Source organism: Poecilia reticulata, chromosome 8 (genome assembly GCF_904066995.2).
Source record: "Poecilia reticulata chromosome 8, P_reticulata-male-v2, whole genome shotgun sequence".
Classification (NCBI taxonomy): Eukaryota; Metazoa; Chordata; class Actinopteri; order Cyprinodontiformes; family Poeciliidae; genus Poecilia; species Poecilia reticulata.
Genome location: NC_088837.1, coordinates 21,052,056 through 21,075,167, shown reverse-complemented (window position 1 = coordinate 21,075,167; position 23,112 = coordinate 21,052,056). Strand labels below are relative to the sequence as shown.

General features: G+C 39.1%; 1 protein-coding gene and 1 long non-coding RNA gene across 2 annotated transcripts in view; one reads left to right on the top strand and one right to left on the bottom strand.

The window, feature by feature from the left end:
• Window positions 1–17,146, bottom strand: part of gjc1 (gap junction protein gamma 1) — a 49,585-nt gene extending 32,439 nt beyond the window's left edge. Inside the window, exon 1 of the mRNA XM_008416991.3 lies at window positions 15,467–17,146. The gene's annotated coding sequence lies outside the window, so the exon portion shown is untranslated. The remainder of the gene's footprint in view (window positions 1–15,466) is intronic.
• LOC145552601 (uncharacterized) lies at window positions 16,066–22,479 on the top strand. The gene is made up of 2 exons (XR_014088700.1): window positions 16,066–16,156; window positions 18,688–22,479. It is a non-coding gene; the product is annotated as an uncharacterized LOC145552601 (long non-coding RNA).
• Window positions 22,480–23,112: the final 633 nt, after the last annotated feature.

Genomic DNA, 23,112 nt, shown 5'->3' with positions numbered 1-23,112 from the left:
TCTGGGTAATAAATCTGTGTCAGCACAAACCATCCATCAGCGATTGTTCACTTTCATCTGACAGCACCATGGACGCAATCCCTCCACTGGCGCTGATTTTGCCTTAAAGGAGCAAAGCAGACAGGCTGAACATCCTGACTGAGGGAGAGGAAAATGTTTGTTATAGGCAGTGGTCAAAGTTGAAACAGAGGTTGGTGTGAATAAGGGCCTCATGTGGATTCCGTTTGCTATAAATATCCGTAAATATCAAGGTTACAGCTGAGGGTGAGCATAGAAAGGGATGACAGCAGGTGGACGTAAATCAAATTTTAGTTTTTGGTCAGGAGATGACAGCCATGTTGTCAAGGACCAAAATATTTCTAGAACTCCTGGATGGATTGGTAAACAACGGGAAAATATACGTAACAATCTCTTTTCATGTGAGCAAGATGACTTTCAGTTTCTGTGAAATTAATGAGAAAATATAACTTTTTATTTTCAGTCTCCTGTTATTTCAACCCTTGCATGATGCCTGGGACTCTTTAAAATGTTCTAAAAAAAAAAAAAGAAAAAAAAAGAGGAACAGGCCCACAGCATCACAGATCATCCTCTATTCTTAGAACTGGGCATGAGGTACTTTTCTAAAAAATAAAATAAAATTCTTATCGGATACAAATTTAAAATGTTTGTGACCAAAATATGACCAAAAAACCTCAGTTTCAAATAAAATCTAAATATTTTAGCAAACTGCACATGTCCTCATTTGTGATGGTTGCTATGGAGACGTGGTGACCCCCAAAATGGCAGCCTATTCTTTTGCACATTTTCCATCTTCCTCACAGTTTTTGGTGGCAAAATAAACTTGATTACTCATCCAACCAAATCTTTTTTAACTTTTGATTTTTTTTAATTATTTGATTATATTTTGGTTGGACAAACATCGACCTCCATTAAACTGCATGTTCTCTTATTTTTCTCATTTTGAAGAGTGGCCAAGTGAAGCAGACCTTCTGTTTCATGAATTACTAATGGAAAGTCCTAATTTGCTCCAATTTTCAGTGTGAGATTTTGCAGTTGATTATATAGGATTCATTTGCAGTAACCAATTGTGTTTTAAAGAAAGTGTGGAGCGTGCTTAGGGTACTGTTATTTCATCACCAGTTAATAAGCATTTTTGAGTTTAATTCAAAAACTTGGGCATCATTTTTAGAGTTATGTGTGGCTACTGCCACCTGTATTATTCTGACTTGTTCGTTTTGACTGTAATTACCAAAAACTACTGAATTCTTTTGACATTTATTCAGATAACTAAATAATTTTCATATTTTTTTAGAAGATATTGACTGGGTTGATTACATTAAAAATCTCCTTTTTGATATTTTGCTGACATTGTACCTTGTTTTAACATACTTTCCATTATTAAATTAACATTTAAATTTAATGTTAAGTCCTGTATTTTAAAATTTAATTTGCTTTTTGTAAAAAAAAAATGTGTTATAGCTTTAGCTGTTTTGGTGCAAATAACATGAAACCCATGTAACATAAACATAATTTCAAACTTTAATCTGCCTACTATATAATTATCCATCATCCCCTTTAGAAAACACATTTACTTGATTAAAAACACACAAGAAAACAGTTTGTAGTTCTGCATCATAAAACCTCGGGTTTCTCAGAGTTTCAGAAACTGAACTAACGTTTATAGGTGTTTCAAGTGAAACATGCAGAAACAGAAAAAGTGGAAATGGAGGCACAGAGCGAGAGAGGAAGAGAGCGAGCAGGCAAACGAATGCAAATCTGCCAAGTACATTAAGAATTGATTCAGAGCTGCAGCCAAATCCAGCAGATGGTGATTGAATGTAAACGGAAGCGAGCCATCAAATTTCCAACAAAACTCTTTAAGGATGCAGGGAGGGGGGGGGGGAGGCGGCCGGGTGATGGAAAGAATGTGCATGAAAAGAGCCGTAAAGCTGCAATATGTTCTTCCCTGCGGTTACGCTTGTTCCTGTGCAACTTTAATCATCCAATCAGGCTTGCCAAGTCCACTGACAGGTCTGATTGCACAGAAATATTTTCTGCTCGTACTTATGATGGATTTAAACCCCGAGATGAAAGAAACCAAAATCACTAAGTCATCAGAGCAGTCTGGACTCTGCCCAACCACAACGTGCAAACAAGCAAAATGAGAAGAAACCAAAAAAAAAGAAAAAAAAAGAGAAGCGGTGATTTAGACAACTGTAGCGTCTTTGAGAGCATATTTAGTCCCAACTTTAGGGATTAGTGGAGATAAATTGTGAGTCCAAAAATACATTGTTGCCTTGAGGCGAATCTGTTGTGCTGCTTCAGAGGCGAGACATCCAGTGTGCAACAACAGCCTCTTGCGTTCTTCTACATCACACCAGGGACCACACAGCAGCATGTTTACATCTGCCTGCAACATGCAAACAGAGCAGAACCTCAGTTTTACACCAAACCTGAAACCCGAGACGCAAATGTACGTTTGGAGCTGCTTCTGTCAGAATATTTCCTCATAACACATGCTCAACCAGCATCAAGGAAACAGAAAAGAGGCTTTGTGCAGAAGAGAGAATGGTAGAAATCTGAACGTTAAGCTCAACAAAGGACAGTCACAAGATAAATTTTGCTGGGCAATAAATTATTCCAGTGTTTATTGCGATAAATGATAATATTGAGACCAGGTTAAAGCAATAATGGCATAATAATGCAAGTTTGTCCTCTCAACGTCCAATAAACTGTAATTTTGTAAAGAATACTTGACCCTGGAACTAGAAGGTATTTCAAATAAATAAAACACAGTAATCAAAAACAATAATTTAAACAAAAATAAAATAAAAATCACAAACAACCCAAACTATAAGATGTCTTCCAAAACAAAGTTGCTCTTGAAAAATTGTTACTAATCAAAATGGAAATTTATCATCCAATTGATTAATTGCTTATTGCGACAGTCTTAATTCAATATTTGAATTTTATGCTCATCTTTGCAGGAAAGGCAGAATAAACTAAAACAGAAGAGTGAAAGTAATGTTAAAAGCTGAACAAAATTAGATACAAAGAACAGAAAAGCTTCAATTAAAAAACTTAAATAGAAGGATTTAAAAACTGTCAGCATAAATATATAAAACATTTTAATATGCAAATTTAAGGGATTAAGTTGAAATCCTGTAACAAAAGGCACCAAGATGCATATCATCATCATCATCATCATCATGATGTTTCTCTGAACAGACTCGCTCCTCATTTCAGTAAATCTTTATGTAAACGGTCTGTCCTTAGGCTTTGAAGGCTCAATTCCCTCAACTCCTTGTTTGATTCAAGACAATTACGTGCGGCAGAAGCCCGAACCCAAAGCCCACAGAACAGAGGGGAAAAACAGAAACAGCACAGAGCTATTTAAAGTTCGGCCCTAAGCGCTTCTGTCAAGTGAATCTGTTCTTTTCTTTCCTATTTTTATTTCAGATACAGAGTCTCAGAACATCAGACTGGGAGGCTATCATCCAGGCTACACTAGAGTGCATATGTGCTCGCCTCTGGGCTTCTCCTGCCCACCGCAGCATGGCGGTCTGGGGCTCAGATCATCCTAAGGCCATGTGGTCATGGAAACCCACTCATGTATGAATGTTACTTTGCTTAAACACGACTCCAGGAGTAGAGACTGAGAGGGAAGGACAGCACAGGTCAGGGCAGTCCTGGGAGACACATCACGTGTCTGTGACGTAACAGGGAGGGAAAAGTGCACAGGACCTTTTCGGTGTTTAGGTGTATAAATGTCACAGCATCCAGAGGAAGCTCACAGGTTGGGGCTTTCCTCGGTCCAGTAGCAATGGCACAGCAATGTAGTAGCATTTTTCTGTTTTTTTTTTCTATATATTTGATTCATTTGTGAAGGTGTCAATGTGCAATCAAACTCTTATACAAACTGTTCTGCCTACAGTTCAGTTGACGTAAACTTTGGCTCGGTTCGAATGCATACATGAAGAGACCACTACAAAAGCAAGAAGCGGACTATATTGCAGGGCATTCTGGGTAAATATAACCTAAACAAACATGCTACTCTGGCGCCAGCAGGAGAAATGACTCATGGTCTTTTACCAACGACAAAAGAGAAACCCTACAACCGCTAAGATCTGACAGCCACTGCATTTTTGTTTACATTTTGTGAAAAAGAAGTTGCACTCATGTGTCTTCGTCAGAGGTTTTCATATTGTTTCCTTCTGTGGCTCTTGTTGCAGCGCCACCACAGGCAAGGAGGGGAACAGCTCTCCCACATGGTTTGGTTTGCAAACCACATCAGCTGAAAATATAACAAATGCAGCAAATTTGGTTCCCAGTCAAAGTAATGGATTATCAGGTGTGAAAACATAAAAAAAAACTAGCCATAATGTCAAAAAAGGCAATTTAGTTCCAAGTCTAACTACTGTGACTGATTACTGTGTTAATCTTAAATATAGATACATATCTATCTTTTAGATACATATCTATCAAACCAATAATAATGCTTCCAAGCTACTGTGCTAAAAATGCCAGTCCACCTAGCCATCAAATACAGTTTTAGAGCCATAATATCCATGAACATAAAAAGTATGAAATGTAAATAAATCAAATTCAGCGAATGCATCATTTTAAAAGCCATAACTCTTCTAAAAACAAGAGATGTGGCTGATGGGTGATGACATGCAATCTTTATGTACAGCGTTTGCTGTGCTGCAGTTGCACGTAAGACACAAACTGTTTTCTTGATTAAAACAAGAAACATTGTAATGGAAACGTGTCAGATGACTGCGTGACCACTTACTGATGACATAGAGCAAAGATGCAGTGGGAACTTCATCATCTGTGCAGGGAGCACGATGGAGGTGAATTTATTCCCACCCAGGAAAAACAGTCTCTCTGTTTCTTTCTCTATTTTCTTCCCCCAGCATTGTGCAGAAGCAACCCTAGAAAACGGACCCTGGGGTGACCAGATGCAGCTGTTGTTTGTGAGCATAAAGTTTATTAAGTAGGAAAATTGCCTATTTTACTTTGGTATTAATTTTTAAATGTTTGGTCTCCAATATACTAATCTCAGACAATCGTATGACTTTCTTCTATAACAAATGCAGCAAATTTGTTCATTAAGCAAATCTTTGCTCAATGAACTCAAATTTGAGCTGAAGATTTTTCTATCATGGTTGGAGATTTTGTCATGCATCGCTGCCCAAGTCCAGCTTTATATAAATTTATCATCATTACTATTTGGAAACTTTCTCAACACATCCTTATTTGCATTGTACCTTTTTTCTTTACCGTCTCTACTTTTCAGAAATGGGCATTAATGAAATTGAAGCAAATCTTATCTAAAAAGCTGAGCACACTGAAAGGTAAGTGTTGTGAACATAACATGTCTCTTAATATAACTTTGAACATGAAAAATTTGTGGAATTTTGCTCCAGCCTTAATTCAGACTCGTTTTCTGATGTTTACAAAATAAACCCTGTTATCTTCATGGCTCCAGCAAAGCTATAGGTACATGCACTCTGCGGGATGAAGTCATCTGAAGTCACCATAGGAAGCTGTGTAAACACCACTTTTGACCCTGGAGCATCTTTGTGTCTGGAGAACATGTTGTATATAGAACAGTGGCTAAAAATAACCCCTGTTGGCTTGACTCTTCCTTGCTTTGCGGTAAAGTAAGCTCTTGCAGTTGATCACTTGGATAAAATTAATTGCTGAGACAGTAAAAGAGCCTCCAATCTGGTTCAAAACATTACACATTCAAGCAAAGTGACTCGTGCTGCAGGGGGTTTCTATGTTTGAGGTGAATCACTAAATCCACCTCATGATGGGAAGTTTTTGGCCACACAGCCAAGTGTTTGTGGTGAGCTAAAGAAGAGACCCAGAAGTGGAGGATGAGGCGTTTGTGAGTGGAGCTGAAACAAGACATGACCTTCCAAAACAAAAAAACCTTCCTTGAAATTTATTCTGCTCAATAACCCAGCTTTCTTCACATTTCTGCACGTCACAGTGTGTGTGCGTGCGTGTGTGTGTGTGTGCCTTCGCCCTTTTGCGCATAGCGGAGTGTGCCTGGCGAGGCGATGACAGGGTGTCGGCCCTGGTCTGTGAACCTGGCTGCTCCGCTCAGCTCCGCCTGTGACAGAGAGCGAGAGGGACATCACCCGGCCGTAGCCGCCCCAGCTGGACCAATCAGGCGTGAGAGCTCGTGGTCATGTCGGCGCGTGCGTTCGGCCATGTGCAGCCCTGTGGCACAGATCTCCTTATGGAGACTCATCTGCTCTCGACAGCGTCTGCAGCAAATTGCAAGTCATTTGTGTTTCTGCATTCAGTGAAAAAAAATTTAAATGAATGCAATTTTTTCTGGAAAGTACAACTGAAGAAGTCTGAAAAAACATTGACAGAACCCCCAAAACTCAGTTTATTTATTAAAGTTGTACAATTAAACAATTTCAAACTAACGCTATCAAGCAGATGTAAATGAAAGTCATTGTTACTGTACTTATGGGTGTATCATCAATATTTACCCCATAAAACCAAGGTTATTTCTTAGGTTTCTTAGGTGTTAAGACGCAATTAATTTAATTAAATCAAAATTTAGTTGAATGGAAACTGTGGATTAGAAGCGAAATAAAGCTTTGCCACACCTCCATATTCTGCAAATTTCTTTAAACACCAGAAATTTATTGACGCTTTGCTTCCAAGGAGCAAAATTTTCTTTCTTTTAATCGTTTAAATAATCTTCGACGGTTGTTCTCCAGCCTTTCTGGAAGTAGTTTTATTGTCCAGCAAAGGTACCTGCCTGTGAAAGTAGGTAAATGTTGTCATTTTTTTTTTTCAAATAGACAATTGGAGGATATAATCAAAATTAGAATACTTAATAAATCCTTGGCTTCAGGAAAGGATGCTGCTATAGCTGATCAGTTTAGATGTGCATCTGAAAAACATAAAATGAAAATAATTCAAGCCAATCTGGGAAAAAAAATTATCAGAAAAGTACATGAAACAAATTGAATAAAAAATGATCAAGAATATTTGTCAAATGAAAGTGAGATTGATGAGCTCATCCATGTCCTACACGCTGCTTTAAAATGCTTTTCATTCACTGTTGCACACTCTCCCATGAAGAGCCTCTGTGTGTCTGCAGTACATGTAGCAGCGTCGCTAACGCAGCAGAAACGTAGGAGCTGACAATTAACCTAAACGTGATCCGGTCGGAGGAGCAGAACAAATGCAGCTCCATCTCTTCGTGAACTCTGAGTGATTCCTCTGATTCTTACATTTTCACCTCAAATTCACCCAACGTCCATTTTAAAGCAAGAGTGGGAAAAAAAATCTAAGGTGGCATTCACTATTTCTTTTACTGTAAAAAGAAAGAAGTTGGGATTTATGGAAATATTCACAACTTAAAACCAAGAATGATTTTGTTTTTCTGTCAGCAGAATTTTGTCTCCTGTGCTTCTCCTATTGGCTGAACTAAAGATGCAGATGAGCCACAATCACTCAATAATTTTTACATATATTTTTTAATTAAATGTAAGTTTTAAGATGATTTTGGATAAGAAAATAAAAAAATAAATAAATAAATTTAAAAAAAAAAAAAAATATATATATATATATATATATATATATATATATATATATATATATATATATGTTTGGATATATTTTGGCTTTAAACATGGTCTATTTTTAAAGCCAAAAATGTTTTTGGATTTTTTTGTTTTCATATTTGGTTGAAGATATTTAAGTTTATTGTTTTTCATCCATTCATTTTCTTGTATTTTCTCCCATTTTAAGTGAATTTGATTAAATATACTTTATTATTTTTGCTATATCAGGTAAAGAATGACCTAATCTGATATCTAATAACAAAATCTTAACCAAACAAATACTGATAGGCCAGCAGAAACAGACACAAATCCCAGCAAAAACAAAAACAGTCAGCAGAACATAAAGTCAAATGTTACCTCATAACTGCTGACCCCAGTAAACTGGAGACAAGGGGGGGAAAAAAGGCCGTGTCACCAGAGGTTGACGGTGAATGAAAGGCATCTCTCTGCCCAGATCTCTGTCACGTTGTGGCTCCGCCCCCCCACGCTGACCCAGGGGCAACGGCATAAGACCTGTCACCCCAAATCAGGCCCCGGACCACGACAGCCGTGCTCGTATGTAAATGTGTCAGCACACGGAGACTCGTGAGCCTGACATATCGGTTTGAATATGCATGTGAGGTACTGGCTGCAGCGTAAACATGTATACGCACGCTGGCTGAGGTTCATCTGCATGTGTGTGTGTGTGTGTTCCCGTGCAGACACACACACACACTGCGTTAGCCAGTCCGGGTGTGTAACAGTGACATTCCCGATGGGAAGGAGTCTCACGACTGTTTTCATTTGTCCGACTGTCTGTTTCTCTTCATGAGTAAAAAGGCAGCAGAAAGAAACGTCTTATTTCAGCCACACTCACAGAAAGGCTTGCTGCCGTCTTCTGTTCATATGTTCTACAGTATATTAGGGCCAATATGGATAGAAAAAAAAAGAAGTAAATTTCGGCCAAAAAAAAGTAAAAATTTTGAGATTAATCTCAGAAATTTTCTAGAAAAAAAACAAGAAAATTTCTACGTTTGAAAGGTCAAATATTTACTAGAAGAAACTCAGAAATTTTGAGATTAGTCTCAAGAATTTCTACAAAAAACAAGAAATTTTCAGTTTCAAAAGTCCATGTTTTTTCTAGAAAGTTTCTGAGATTAATCTTAAAATTTCTGACTTTATCTAGCAATTTTTTTCTTTTGAAAGTCAAAATTTACGAGTTCTCTTCTGCAAAATTTCCCAGATTAATCTCAACATTTTTGAGTTTTTTTTCTAGCAAATTTTCAACTTTACAAACTCAGAAATTCTGAGGATATTTTTTTTTTAGAAAATTTCCTATCGTAAATTTATACCTTCTTTTTTTCTATCCACAATTAGCCTAATATGGCACCATATTTATGCACAAGCATGTTCATATCTACAATTTTCTTCGAAATGATTCAGGTGGAAATTGCAGTCAGCGATACAGACTTAACGTTTTACCACAATATCTTTATATTGTGATAACAATAAAAATGATAATAAAAACAATTTATTACTTTTTTAGGGAGCTGCATGTCTGACACAGCAATCACGATCCCACAAACAGCTGTTGAAAAACATTATAATGTTTTAGGACTCCAGTTACCAAAGAAGTGTTATTTAAGTCACTAAAATGCGCACATTTAATAGTTTTTTTATTTCTTGGTATTCATTGATGTTTTCATTGAACAGTGGAGAAAATAGTAAAAATTATCTCAACCATACAGACAGTTTTTTTAATCACTACAAAATGGAATTCATGACAACTATAGTTCAAAAATTGTTATCATGGTATCAAATTTATCATGGTAACATGGTAACATGATACATGAAGGGACTGCAAAATATCCTTTATTTTGCAAATTTTCCTACTATCTCAAGCTAATGCAAGAATTTTAGTTGATAATTAGCATGCAAAATTTACCCAAAATAGATCTTAAATATAAAAAAATGTTGGCAAAAATCACTACTGCATTGCTTTTACGCTGGCAAAGCAAACACGTGTGTTGCACAACCATCGCATGCTGCAGAAATACTAGACAGACGCCATGAATCACAGGATTCCCTTTGTCAGACAAAGTCAGCCTCTTCATCCCCCCCTCGACATTTTTTACAGTTAAAGACCCGGAGATCTGCTGCGGCATCATGGCGACACGTGCGCCGAAACAAAATGCAACGGGCCCGCTTGTGAAGGGTCAGGGCCGACTGCAGGGCTCATTTTCCCGGAGAGTCATCCTGAGTCACGGAAAGCACTCCTGTCATCTCCTAATATTTTTCTGCATTTGGTCTGCGCTAAAATATCAGACACTGGGTGCTCGTCCAATCACCAAGTCAGAAAAACACGAGAAGGTCAGAATTTTACATTTCACACTTTAAAGTTCACAAACTCAAAATTTATTACATTTTCTTAATCCCCACTTTTTTTTTCTGAAGACACTGGAGAACGTCTCACTAGCCAATTAATTCTACATCAGTCATCCAGAGCTAATTTTAGTATATTAATTTAATCACAATAGCAGAAAATTACCATTTGCTGACTCAAGCAATAGTTCAATCACATTTAAATCCATCATTTGTGTCACAGCTACTTTTCAAGTGGCTCAAGTCGGTGCAGCAGAAACTTTGCACAACAACACAAGTGGGTGCACGCAAACGCGCACCGCTGCGTCTCCCATTTACAGCCGATGACCTCCAACAACCTTAATCACTTGGTAATTACATGGAAAGAGAGCAAAGCACCTTCCCTCTGCTGCTGCTGCTGCTGCTTCAAAGTGGCTTACAGGAAACTGGCAAGCAGAAAAACGCAGAGCGGAGCGCACGGCGGCAAGCCGAGGGAATCCAGTCTGGTTGGTGAGGATAAATATACGGTTTTCCCTCAGAAAGCGACACTCCGAGGATTAAGCCCAGCTACGAGCTTCTGTCTGCTGAACAAGAAATAAGCATAACACCTTGATGCTTCACGTCAAACCGAAGCCAACTAAGAGATGTTGCAGGAGCAAAGAAGGATAACAGTTCAAGTCCACGTGCTTCTCACGTCGCCTACCTCACTGCTTTTTCTCATTTCTTTGCTTTTGTAAATGCAGGAGTCCCGATATGTTGATTTATTTATTTTTTTTTACACTGCAAAGCACCTGCTTCATTAATTTTGCCGCTAAAAGCATTCACCTCTTCCAGAACTTGCTCCACCTTCCACATTGTACAGAAAAAACTGGAAGAAATTACTGCGTTTATCAGAAATTGCTGCCTGCGAGCGTGAAATCGATTTAGACACAACCTGGAGACAATTTCCTCAACAAGTATAGATAATTGCAGATAACTGGGAGTGATTAACACAAAGTATTCTCATGAAAGTAAAACAGTGGATCATTGCACACCAAATGCACTCATCCTGGGGATTTTTAGAGATTAATTGTGTTTCACGGAGCTATAATTCAATGACTAAATCATCCCACTGTGCTATCAAGAAATAATGTTGCAGTAGGCAACACATTAAAACAACATTCAGTTTAGGTAGAGGCATTACATTCATCGAGGTCATTATTCTTTTCTTTCATTCATTTTTTACAACTTAAATTTTAATGTAACAAATAAACGCAAATCTGTATCAAAATTATAAATTAATTCAAATATTTGTACGCATCCCACTAATCTTTGGATGAATGTCTCTTGGCCAGTTGAAGCCTTGACCACATGCTTTTTGTAGCCATCAAAACAGGAAGAGATCGTTTCAATTTGCTGATTTTCTTGCTTTTTTTGCATTTCAAATCAGCTTTAATGTGTGATTTGTGTTTGGGAACATTATTCTGATCAGAGCATCTCTCATCTGACCCACAATGTTAACCTCGAATGAGAGGAAATTGCGAGACTCAACACTGAACTGACCACAGTTGAGTGTTTTACACTTTGGTGTAAAAGCGTAAGACTTTTACACCAAGTCTTAAGAGACCAAATCTGAAGCCCTGCTGCTCAACCGACATGTTACAGTTGCAGCTTAAAGTTAAATGAAACAAAGATAAAACCACTGAGGTACAAAAACAGGAATTACAGTTGGATCATTTAAGACGAGGCTTTCAAATCTGAGAACGCTGAAACAACTGCCAAGCGTGTTGGTGGCAGAATCTTGCTCTGGGGTTGATGGATGGGACACTGACGAAATGAACAGCTAGGTCAAAGGTCAAATTTATTTATAAAACATGCTTCCAACAACTCAATCTGCACAGAGTACTGTACAAGGGGGGAAAAAGCCAAAAGGCGTAACAGTGAAGCGATGATGTTAGAAACTTGGACATAACTGGGTGTCCAACAGAGCAATGACCTTAAGTCACTGGTCATATTTTTACCCAAGTAAACTTAAAAACTAGACATCCAAGAAGTGGTGCAATTAAGAGAAAAAAAAGTATTTCTCAAGCACTGAGTAATTGATCAAATTATTAATCATTTCATATTAAAAACTACATAATCAGACGGAACCAAATAAAAAGTTATGTGGAAATTTTTGGCATTTTAAGGACAAAAATTACAATAATTCATATAAGTAATAAAAAAATATCAAAATCGGGCAAAATAAAATGTTTCCAAATCTGTTTCTTTCAATAATGAACTTATGAAACTTTAACAAAAACTGCAGGCTAGTATCTGTGCCTGCTGAATGTTTGTTTTTCATTCAGACATTTTACTCAAGTGAAAGCAGAAGTACTTCATAATCAAATTACTCAAGTAAAAGTAAAAAGCACCACATAGCAAAAATACTCCTAAAAGCACAATTTAAATATAACAGAGTAAATGTAACTAGTACTCAACAGTGAGTATACATATTTTTAACCAAGCGGCTAAGATAAAAGCGATCGTGAACTTTATTTGTTTTTCTCATCACTGCAGTTGCATCATCTGTGCGTCTTGGAAAAGAATATCTCAACAAAGTAAAAAAAAAAAAAGATGATGACATGAGATGACATTCATGTCTGCGATGATTGGATGTAGGCATATGACCAGAACTGAATATAGTGCTATGCACCGTGCCGCTTAGTGTTAAATTAAATTATAAAGCCCTTTATCTGATGCGCTCTCTCAAAAGTCCTTAAAGGAGATCTAATGCATCTTCAGTTTAATGGACCATCACTAATCACAACCCCCACAGCGATTCCAGCTTTTAACTGCAAATTAAAAGCACAGCACGTTAAGGCACTGTACGAAATGTAAACCATTATTGATTTCCCATATAAAACAGGTTGTTGGGATTTCAGCGTAAGGCAATTAGGGCGAAAGATCTGGGTTGAGTTTTGCAGAGATGGGATTCTCATCCAGTGTCTATATTCACAATAAAATAAAAAATGAAGTTTTTACTCCAGAGTTGTCGTTTCTTTATGAGACAAGCATAAAGACAGCTCTTCTATATAGTTTGTATTTTTATGTAAATATATAAAGTACCTGCAACCTAGAAAGTTATCTACGCTGCTGTCCTTGTCTTTCTTTCTTGGACTGATGTACGTGGTTCAATTTCTGAAGACTGCAAGTAAAAAACATATCAGTTTTCCTCTTTCACAGGAATATTGAATATAAATCAGCACAACAGACGGCTAAGAGACTATGTATCATTTCTTTGGCTTTTCTAGGACATCCTTTGATCATTTAATAAATAGCCATGCACAATTTATCACCCACATCTGCAAGGTCAGGATTTTATTTCATATTTTGAGCCAAAGAGATGGGAAAATTACCACCCCACTCCAAAAAAATAAAAAATGCTGCATGGTAAATTAAAAGAGGAGCGTAGTTTGAGGTTAAGGTGCATTTCTCAGCTGCCAAACAGAATATGCTCCTCATCTCTCTCTCTGAGTGCTGCAGAGCAAAGGGGTTGACTTTTCCTCTTGTCTGCTATCACAGCGAGTGAAATAATGGTCTGTGTCGCGAGTGAGGGGGATAACAAGCAGGGAGGAGAACCGGAGAAATGGACTGTCTCACTAAATACTTTCACATACTGAAAATGTTAATGAGGAATGCGAGGCTGTGAAATGCCAAAACTGCTTTCCCTTGATGGAACCAAAAATAGAGTGGGGGGGGGCGGACAGAGGTGGCAGCTTGCCAACATAAAAATAAAAAATAAAAATTATGGGGGGAAAAAAAAACAACACAAAGTTTGATACGCTTAGAGCGAGAATCACTCAGTAGCACTAAGAGCTTTCAGCGGCAAGGCTCCAAAATCCATCACAATGACTTCACATGTAGCAGGGATTTTCTCAAGCACAGAGGGAGAAACTCATTATGGTGGCTCATAGTTGAGCTGTTGCTGCTGTGGCACTGACAAATCGCTCCGCGCTGAAACCAACGTGGCAAATTTCAAAAACAGCCCACTCCTCATTACGGTGAACTACTCCAGGTGTTGGCTGGAAGTGTTGGGGAATGTTCCTCCTGATGTGCCGAGAAAATGACTGAGGATGTGTGCAGATGGAGGGACGGCCAGAGCCTTATTTGGCGAGCGCTACTGTGAGGCGAAAGGAAGCAAAAGGTAAGAGTGGAGTAAAGATGGAGGCGACGATAATTACGTAACACGTACGCCTAAAGGTGGAGCTTTAAAAGCGGAGTGATCAATGTTGAAAATCTTTTTAATTAACTCGGTAACCTGCTGCTTTTGTATTTTGTTGAATACATCAGTATTTCACTGCTCTTATTTTATCTAACTTAATTTGAAGGGGCAAAGCATATTTATCATTATAAGAACTTTGATTTTATTTTTGTTTAAACATTATTCTATACCAGGAAGATAAAATCTCTATTGAGAAAGAGCTGGCAAAGAGGCAATTATTGTTTTGTGCAACACACAAAACAACGATTAAAAGGTACAGACAAGTCAAACATCATAAATATATATATATATATATATATATATATATATATATATATATATATATATATAAAGTGCATTTAAAATATGACAAATTTGAGCATAAAGGCTCATTTCAAACATGGACCAGTCAAATGGTTGGAGTTGTCCAATTTCGCCTGACTTGCAGATCAAACTATAAAAAAAATAAATAAATAAATAAAAATGTTTTTTTACTTACTATTCATTAATTACCTCAAAACAAAAAGCTCACAGTTTGGTGATGTGGAGAAGTCAATTAACTTACAGCACACACTTTAAAAAAAGGTTAAGGTCATGTGCTCATGCAAGAATCTGTTGCTAAATTTTTTTTAAAAAAGTGAATTTTCCATCTAAATGAAAACATCATTTATGAAACTACAAAACTATTTATGAAACACCGTTTTAAAAATGTTTCTTGATTCTGTTGGAACGGTGTTCAAAGTAGAATCTGCAAGTTTTCCATATTCATCAATATTCTCATCAATCCAAAGACATTACCTCTGTTGCTTTGTTGAGGGTAGGCTTCTGAGTACTTGCCAGAGCATAAATTATTAATTAAGCACATTAGTTTACACGTAAAGTCGTTATGAAGCCTGCTTGACATCTGTGTAAACAGCTTCTGCAGGAAATAAATCCCTGCACCACCCATCTTACTCCTTATTGTGAGATGAGTGAGAAGTTTGACTTTTAAGTGACTTTCAACAAAGTGATGACCAAGAATTAGTATTTCAGATTCAGTCTGTCAACATTCCCTCAAAGCCTTGTTGTGTCTACAGAGAAGTTATGTGCGGCTTATTCCAAACAGAAGAGCAGACAGAAAGGAAACGCTGATTCTGATTCGACGAGGCTTTGGGTTTGTGCGTTCCGGTGCCATGCGGTGCGGTGCGGTGCGCCTGTGACCCTGATTTATCCGTTCATTTTCCACCGGATTACTTTGGCGCCCAATTAGGATTTAAATGATCCTTCAGTGATAAACGTGACCAAACAGATGCGTTCTTACCGCTATGCGAGTCTGTGAAGATGCTTTAAGGTGTAAGACGATCCTTTGTTTGGGGACGGAGGGAAGGTCGTTTTGGACTTGTCGAGGTTCCGCCGTTGATCCTTTTCCTTGTGTGTGTTTTGGGGGGGTTTTTTTCCCTCTCGGGGAGGAAAAAGCGGGACGTTTCTCTGACGGCGTGTCAACGTTCACCTCGCAGCATCACTACGAAGACGTGTGCAGGCACTCTTTTGTCCATGTGTTCGCTCCTCAGTCGAGCTGAACGTCGATCAAACTATGTGGTCTGCTGCGTAAAACCGGTGCCAAGATTCCTGCGGGCCCGCTCCGTTGCGAAGATGCGAGACAATAGTCTGGTCATTTTGGCAGGGATCGAACCTCCTTTCAGCTGAGTCGGCCGATCTAGAAGCGAATCTCGGGCGCTGGTCCCTTCACATCGCTCTGGCTGCCTGGCTCGGGAATTCAGCGATAAATATGTCAGTGGCTCACATGCCTGTTGGCTCCGGCGCTGCCTTTCGGGTCCCTCATCTTTGCTCTTCCTCGCAGCAGGAGGAGGAGGAGGAGGAGGAGGAGTGGGGAACAGTTGCCGATCTGTTGATCACCTGAAGATCCGCCCGCAAGCAGCGTGTTTATCCGGGCCGCAGCGCTCCTTCCACACAGCCCGAACCTTTATTGGCGGATCGGAGGGGGAGCTCGGTGAGTGACAGCCGGATCCTCTCAGTGGAAGCCCGTCGACCCTTCGTTTGCAGGGATCGGTGTGTGTGTGTGTGTAGGGAGAGAGAGAAAGAGAGAGAAAAAAATGGGAAGATGTTGCGCGTACACGTGTTGTGGCGGTGCGCGCACCCGACAGGTCATACATCTCGGGTCCATAAACATCTGCTTCAACATGAGAGCCAGCGTTAAACAAAGCTGCAGCCTGCCGGAGTTCTTCAGAAACAGCCGTGTTGACACTATTTAATAAGCAATGTGTTACGTGGTGATAAATAATATTGGCTAAATTTGGATTCATATATGCAGGGCCTCGCAAATGTATTCAGAGGCACATTTTGTCACATTGCAACTCACTTCAGTTTCAGAAGAAATGTACTAAATTTGACTTTAAAGGAAAAAATTTGAAACGTGCGGCCCAAAGTTGAGAGCTAAATTTTATTGGGAATTGTGGCAAAACATGAAATCTTCTGTTCAAAGATACTAATCCGGCTGAGCTGCAGCAGTTTTCTAAAGAATAGGCACGAAAAATTCAGTCTCTAGATTTTTTTCAAAGCTGGCATAAATATACCAGCAGCTGGAACTGCAACAAAAGTGAGACCACTGAGGTTTTATTGCGCCTTTTCAAAACTTAGGACCCCCAAAAAACAACTCATTTACACAAAGTTTTAATAGAAAAAAAAAGGAAAATTGCAATGCACTCAATGTGCAAGTTTTGCAACAACCTCATAAAGATAATTTTGGTTTGTTGGGCCAGTAAAGCTGAATAAACAGCTGATTTGATGAGTGACAGTTTAGACTCTGTCTCTTTTTGACGCCTTCTAACGTCAAACAAGCGTGTCTTTTGTCTCCATGTCTTTTGTCTCCAGAAATTAGTCGTTAGTAATCGCTTTTTAATTTTCCTCTATTTCTGTAATCATATTAAGACTCATTAATCACAGTGGGGTGCATTTGGTAAAAACCGACTCAGTATATTTGATAGAAAATGATCCATTACAGGATTTCTTTATTTCAGCGCCTGAGGCAAGCAGGAGCCTTCAGGATATGACGTCTGTGATACGATCAACATCATCTCCTGCCGAGAAGCTAGCTGGACGTCTCGGATCGTTCCGAGGTGCTTAAGTCCGAGCGAGAGGCCCTTCATCCGGTCTAAATGTGCTCACGCCGAAGGCCTGGAGCGGCGGGACGCGCCACGGCTCATTTGGCAAATTGAAACCGCTGGTTGTTTTGAGTTTGCTGCTTGATTGTTCTAAAGCACAAGTTCATCCGACCCTGCCATCCATGCTCGTCCTCCCTACATCAGTTTACAGGCTACATTCTGGGCAAAACTTAATTGTGGCTCCGGTTATGCAATAACAAGCGATATGATTCAGTGTTGCAGTTCCTTCGGGTGACCAAGTGGGAAAAAGTCACACAGTCATGTGGTTGTGCAACGTCTTTGCTAGCATGTGTGCGGGTGAAATTGCCTGCACACAAGCGCCGACCTTGCCGGAGCCCAAATTGTGACAGACTTTCTGGAAGGAAGATAACAAAAATGTTATGCAATGACTTTCTGTGAGAATACAAGGATGGACTAAAGGGAAGGTTAAGGAGCAGGTGGGGGTCAAGATTACAGAACAATTTCTTCTTGGGACCAAATAAAAACGTTTTACATCACTTGCTCTTTTCAAATAAATGGCTGCGAAAGGAATTTTGGGACTCAGAGGACTTTTTCCAAATACCTTTTCTTGTTATTGAATCAGGAAGACTGACGAAAGAAGACCTGCAGAAGTTTAGATGTTTTCTTGGGTTCTGTTGAGGCGCTGTAACTTTGTTTTTTTCTGAGAAGGATCATCACTGCTCCACATGTTCTCAATTTGTAGAGAAAACATGAGACTTAAAAGTCTGTACTTATATAAATCCCAATTTCAAGGCATTAAATTAGGACGTAAACGTTTAAGTCATTGGAGTCTTGCTAGTGAAACTGGAGTAAAATTTGGCTAATCAAGGTGAATTAATAATCTAGCAAGAGAGATTTGTTACTTTCACATAAGGTCAGATGGAATAGATAGAGTTACCCTTAAAAAATAACCTTTAAAAATCATAAATTGAGAGCTGAGTTTTGATGTTTACCTTTATTAAAACTTGAACTTTGTTAAGCCAAGACGAATAAAAACAGATATATGAGGATTTTGTATGACTGGAACAATATGAAACATGACGAAAATAAAATCTTTTGGGGTGTAGACTCCATTGTTCCTGCCGTTTGTCGCTCCACATCATGAAAAGCCAGGACCTTTGACCTCTGATGCTCCACAGAAGGAGCAGGTTTAAAAGTGGCAGAAAATGAAATCGACTAAAACATCGTCTCAATTCCTGCTTGCGATTTGTTCTGCGGCTGCTTCAGACATCATTTCATCCCTCCGCAGTTGGCGCAGTCGTGATATTGTTTGTCAGATGACTAAACATTAATCATCTCCACTAAGACTTTAGATCTATTAATGATTCCTGGCTGTGTTTCCCCCCCCCTCTGCTTGCAGATGATTTGCATGTGACCAAGCCTTCCTGAGCTGCCTACTGCTGGAGATTCCAGAGGAAAAGATTGGTTCCTGATGCTAGCAGGATGAGACAAGTGTGACTGAGTCACTGACACACGGCAGAGCCACTGTGGTCCATACTAGCAGAGAGACAGGCCAGAACACACGAACACAAGAAATGCAAATACACTGCAGGGAAAGGTGACAGATGAGGTGCTTAGGAGAAAGCTGCAAAGGAGCAGGAGGAAATTGCCCCAAGCAGGCCCTGTACCACAGTCTGCTCCGGTCTATATTTAGCACAAGGGCCACAGATTGTAACAAGTGCTCCGGGGCCCCGTGTTCAGACGGGCAAGAGCTGCTGCCGTACATATCTGCAACCCGCGGCCAGGCACGATCCCGGCTCAGGAAGAGCTGGAACAAACACGCCAACTCAAAACATGTGTAAAGTTCAAAACGCTCTAATGGAGCAGCTGTGTGGCGGGATGCAATCCCCGAAGCAGCCTCCACATGTCAATACCCCAACCAGAGCCGAGCCGCAGCTTCACTCCTGCTCGTCTAGTTTGGGCTTTCGAGATCACAAATTCCTCTGCCTCTGCCGTTCTCTTTCCCCTCGGCGTTTGGAAAGGGCAGGACAGACTCCCCCCCCCTCACCCCTCGTTTGCCGAAAAATAAATCACTTGTCTTGCTGGACAGGATTGACATTCAGTGCAAAATGTCAAAAGTCGCTCAAGTCATATTTGACTCTTCCTGTTTGTGCTCTAACCTTCGCCATCTACAACACCTCCAGTACGGCTGCCGGGATATTGTCAGCGGTGAGTGATGAGGGCCAGAGCTGTTCAGACAGCAGAGTCTTCTGAAGGTGTGACAAAGACTTAAATCGCAATCCGTCCAAAAATGCGCTAAAATGGTGGCCTGAGGAGTGATTAAAGAGGCTGCCATCAATATATAGCAGCTTTACTTAAATGCTTTTTTGCCCGGCAGGGTCCATCTTTCTCCAGAAATATTGACTGTGGTCAGTTTCTGAGAGTGTAGTAGCTCCAGTGCGGCATTAGTCACTTTTCTGCTGCGCAGTCCTTTGTCTTTGGCTGGAGTTTTACTTGGACGGTCAACTTTTAACACAAAAACCTGCTGAGCTGCAAGCAGCTTTTTCTGCTGACAGTCATAAAGTAACAGCTTTTATGTTTGGAGACCACCGGATAAATCTGCACGAGGAAACTCAATCCAACTTTATTACTAGAGCGCTTTAAGGTAGTGGTGTCTTAACTTTTCTACCACGAGGGCCAAAATTTTTAACTTGGAGGCACTTGGAGTGAAAAAACGTATTTTTATGACATGTTTGCCTTTTAAAATTTTATCTGTTCAACTTTTTAACAATTAAAAAAATAAAATGTTATCAAAAGCAATAAAAAACTGTGGGATTTTTGTAGAAAAATCCATTTGTTAATCATTGTAGATACAAAACATAAAAAGGTCTTTACACATTCCCACAGTTTAAAAACCTTTTTTGTTAATTTACTTATTTGAGAAGTAAGATTTTCTTTTCAGAAAAAATAGGTCAATGATTTTGGTTCCAGTTACTCCATTGCAAAAGCTTTGTTCATAAATGCGAATCTATTTTTATTTTAGCCTTAAATTTTTTCTCAGATCTTATTCATTTGTTAGAAATGTTGCCTTAAAAGATAGAAAAAGAGTGTGTCTGCATCTAACACTCATGTTTGCAGGCCAGATTTGCGCCATTTTAAAATTGAGGCCGCCCAAAATCCTTCAGAGGGCCGTAAATGACCCCTGCGCCACACATTGGACGCTTGTGCTTTAAGGTAACCATCACAGGACCAAGTGAAAATAGGTTAAAAGCTAAAAATCTAATGGTATTCAATAAAACAAAACACAATAAAAGCACATAATATAAATGCAGTGGTAAAACAGCACAAAAATAATCTAAAAACCAACATAAAAATCAGTTTAAACCACCTCACAAGGTGTCAAAGGTCACGGTAAAACCAGAGAAGTCGACTGTCTGCGAAGGCAGATTGTTCCACAATTTGGGAAAGTCAAATCCAGACTGTTTTCACTTAAAGACGAAGTCAAGATGAAAAGTTTTGTGTGGAACACCAGTTTTGCTCTTGCTGCTTCCAAACGCATCGATTTATTAATTACCAGTAGGTCTGACCAGCGCTATGAAAGCACTAGCTTGTGTACCAACCCGACGCTGAAACGGAAAGAAGCAAACGGTAGTTTTCAACAATCTCGGAGTTCTAAGTCCATTTTCAGACAATTTGAAATCCATCATTCAGTAGTGAAACAAACTCAAACTTCCAGCGACAAGATGTCGGAGACCAGAAGAGATCTAGTGGCTATTAGAGAAAGGCTGAACAAGTAGGGCGTGTTTCAAACAAATCACAGGTTTGAAAAGTTGCATCTGTTAAGAAAACCCCACAAAATACCTGGAAGAGTTTTCTCTCAGTGAAGAAGCTCAAAGCCGTCTGGTGAAACCCAAAGAGGGCGGACTGGCACCAGCACAAGCAGAGGGCCGGGAACCTATTAGCTACTGAGTCACCAGCTCCTCTGATTACCAAAGTTCCCTACAATCAAGTGTGAGACCATCTGCCTGACAGCTGGTTTGGCCTAAACTGTCATCAACCGCAAACAGGAGGACTGAAAAAGAAACGAGATTATAAAATCTGCAATGTTTTTGTATTCTCTCCATCCTTCTTATCTTTTATTCACATTTTCCCCCCCCGACTCTCTTCCTGTATTTTTCTCTCCTTATGCATTGAAATAAACCCAAGTGGAGCATTACAGCAAAAGCTGGAATGCTTCATACATTCAATTAATGGAAAAAAATAAAAAATGTGGGAGCCAAAATCCCTCTACAAGGTGAAACTAAAAAAAGACGAGCAAAAATGACTCCTTAAAAATGCGCATTTATTTTGTCCCATTTTTAAGAATCAACAAACTCATTAAGTGGCTTATTTGTGATTTAGATGTTTTAAATATTCACAATGAATTAGCCAGTTTAGGGTATTTTGTCCAAACCTCTCTGTGTCTGAGAAACTGCTTCCAGCCCCGTCAACTTTTACATTAAATCCTGTCAACACAGTTCATAATTAAGCTGGAATAAATTACCGGATTTTACATAAAAATACATATATACATATGCACGTTTTAGCTGCTTCCTTAAATGCAAAATATCTCAATTATACTTAGCCAACAATCCTAACCTGTCACTTTCCTTGTGCCTCCATCCCACACCCACCCACCCACCCAGCCAGCCAGCCAGTCAGTCAGTCAGTCAGTCAGTCAGTCAGTCACCGCCCACAATGTCCCCAAAACGACGGATCGATCACGGTGAGCGTCAGTAAAGTTTCTATTTGCTCTCTGATGGTCGACAGGCACACAACTCAGCCTGCTGCACTTTAAATTCAGCCACAATGGAGAGACTTTCTGGCACAAAAATGCCTGTTTAAGGTATTTAAGTTGAGACTTTGACTTGGCCATTCCAGTTTATTCATTTAGTTGTTTTTTTTGCTCTATGAAGTGTACATCCTGGAATGCTTTGGGTTATTGTCTATACAGCCTGAGTGCTTCAGTTTAAGCAGAATCTGTAGTTGCATGAATTCCAGCTTCAGAAATTGTTTTGCAATAGTTTCCAAACTGACAAATGTCTCAAATGTTGTAGAATCTCTTTAGTTGAGATATTTTAGCCCACTTCATGTTGTCACACTGAATATTTAAGTGAATTCTTAGTTGTATAAATCATAATCAGACCAGTGTAAAATAAAAAAATTAAGCAAGGCTTTGTACAGCACATGTTCATTAACAGAGTAGAAAAATGATGAAAACAATAAAAACATTACGTTGCAGCGGCAAAACAAACAAACTACAACTTGTTCCAATTATTATTAATGAATGGCAGCTTTACAGGTTTAAAGGAACTCAGTATTTCAGCTGTTTTGCAGTTTTCTGGAAGTTTGTTCAAGATGAAAACTGAATGATTCGTCTTCATGTTCGGTTGTGGTTCAGGGGATGGAGCCGAACCAGAACCAGAACCAGAACCAGAACCAGAACCAGAACACAAATACTTGAGAAATCTGGAAGGTTGATGCAGCAACAACAGATCTTTAATGTATTTTAGTGCTACGCCATTCAATAATTTATAAATTAACAAAAGCATTTCAAAGTCTGTTCTCTAAGCAATGGGGAACCAGTGTATGGAACATAAAACGGGGCGATGCGATTTATTTTACTAGCTTTATGGAGGAAACGTTTTAGTGGTGAATCGCAATTCATGATTTAACAAGTGAAAATGACCTTTCCACATAAGTCCAGTTTGATTTGAACAGCTTTACCCGCCTTAGTAAATAACAGTATTGCATCAATGTTTCGTATTCACTCAGGTTCTCTTTGATATGAAAATGTGTTTCATCA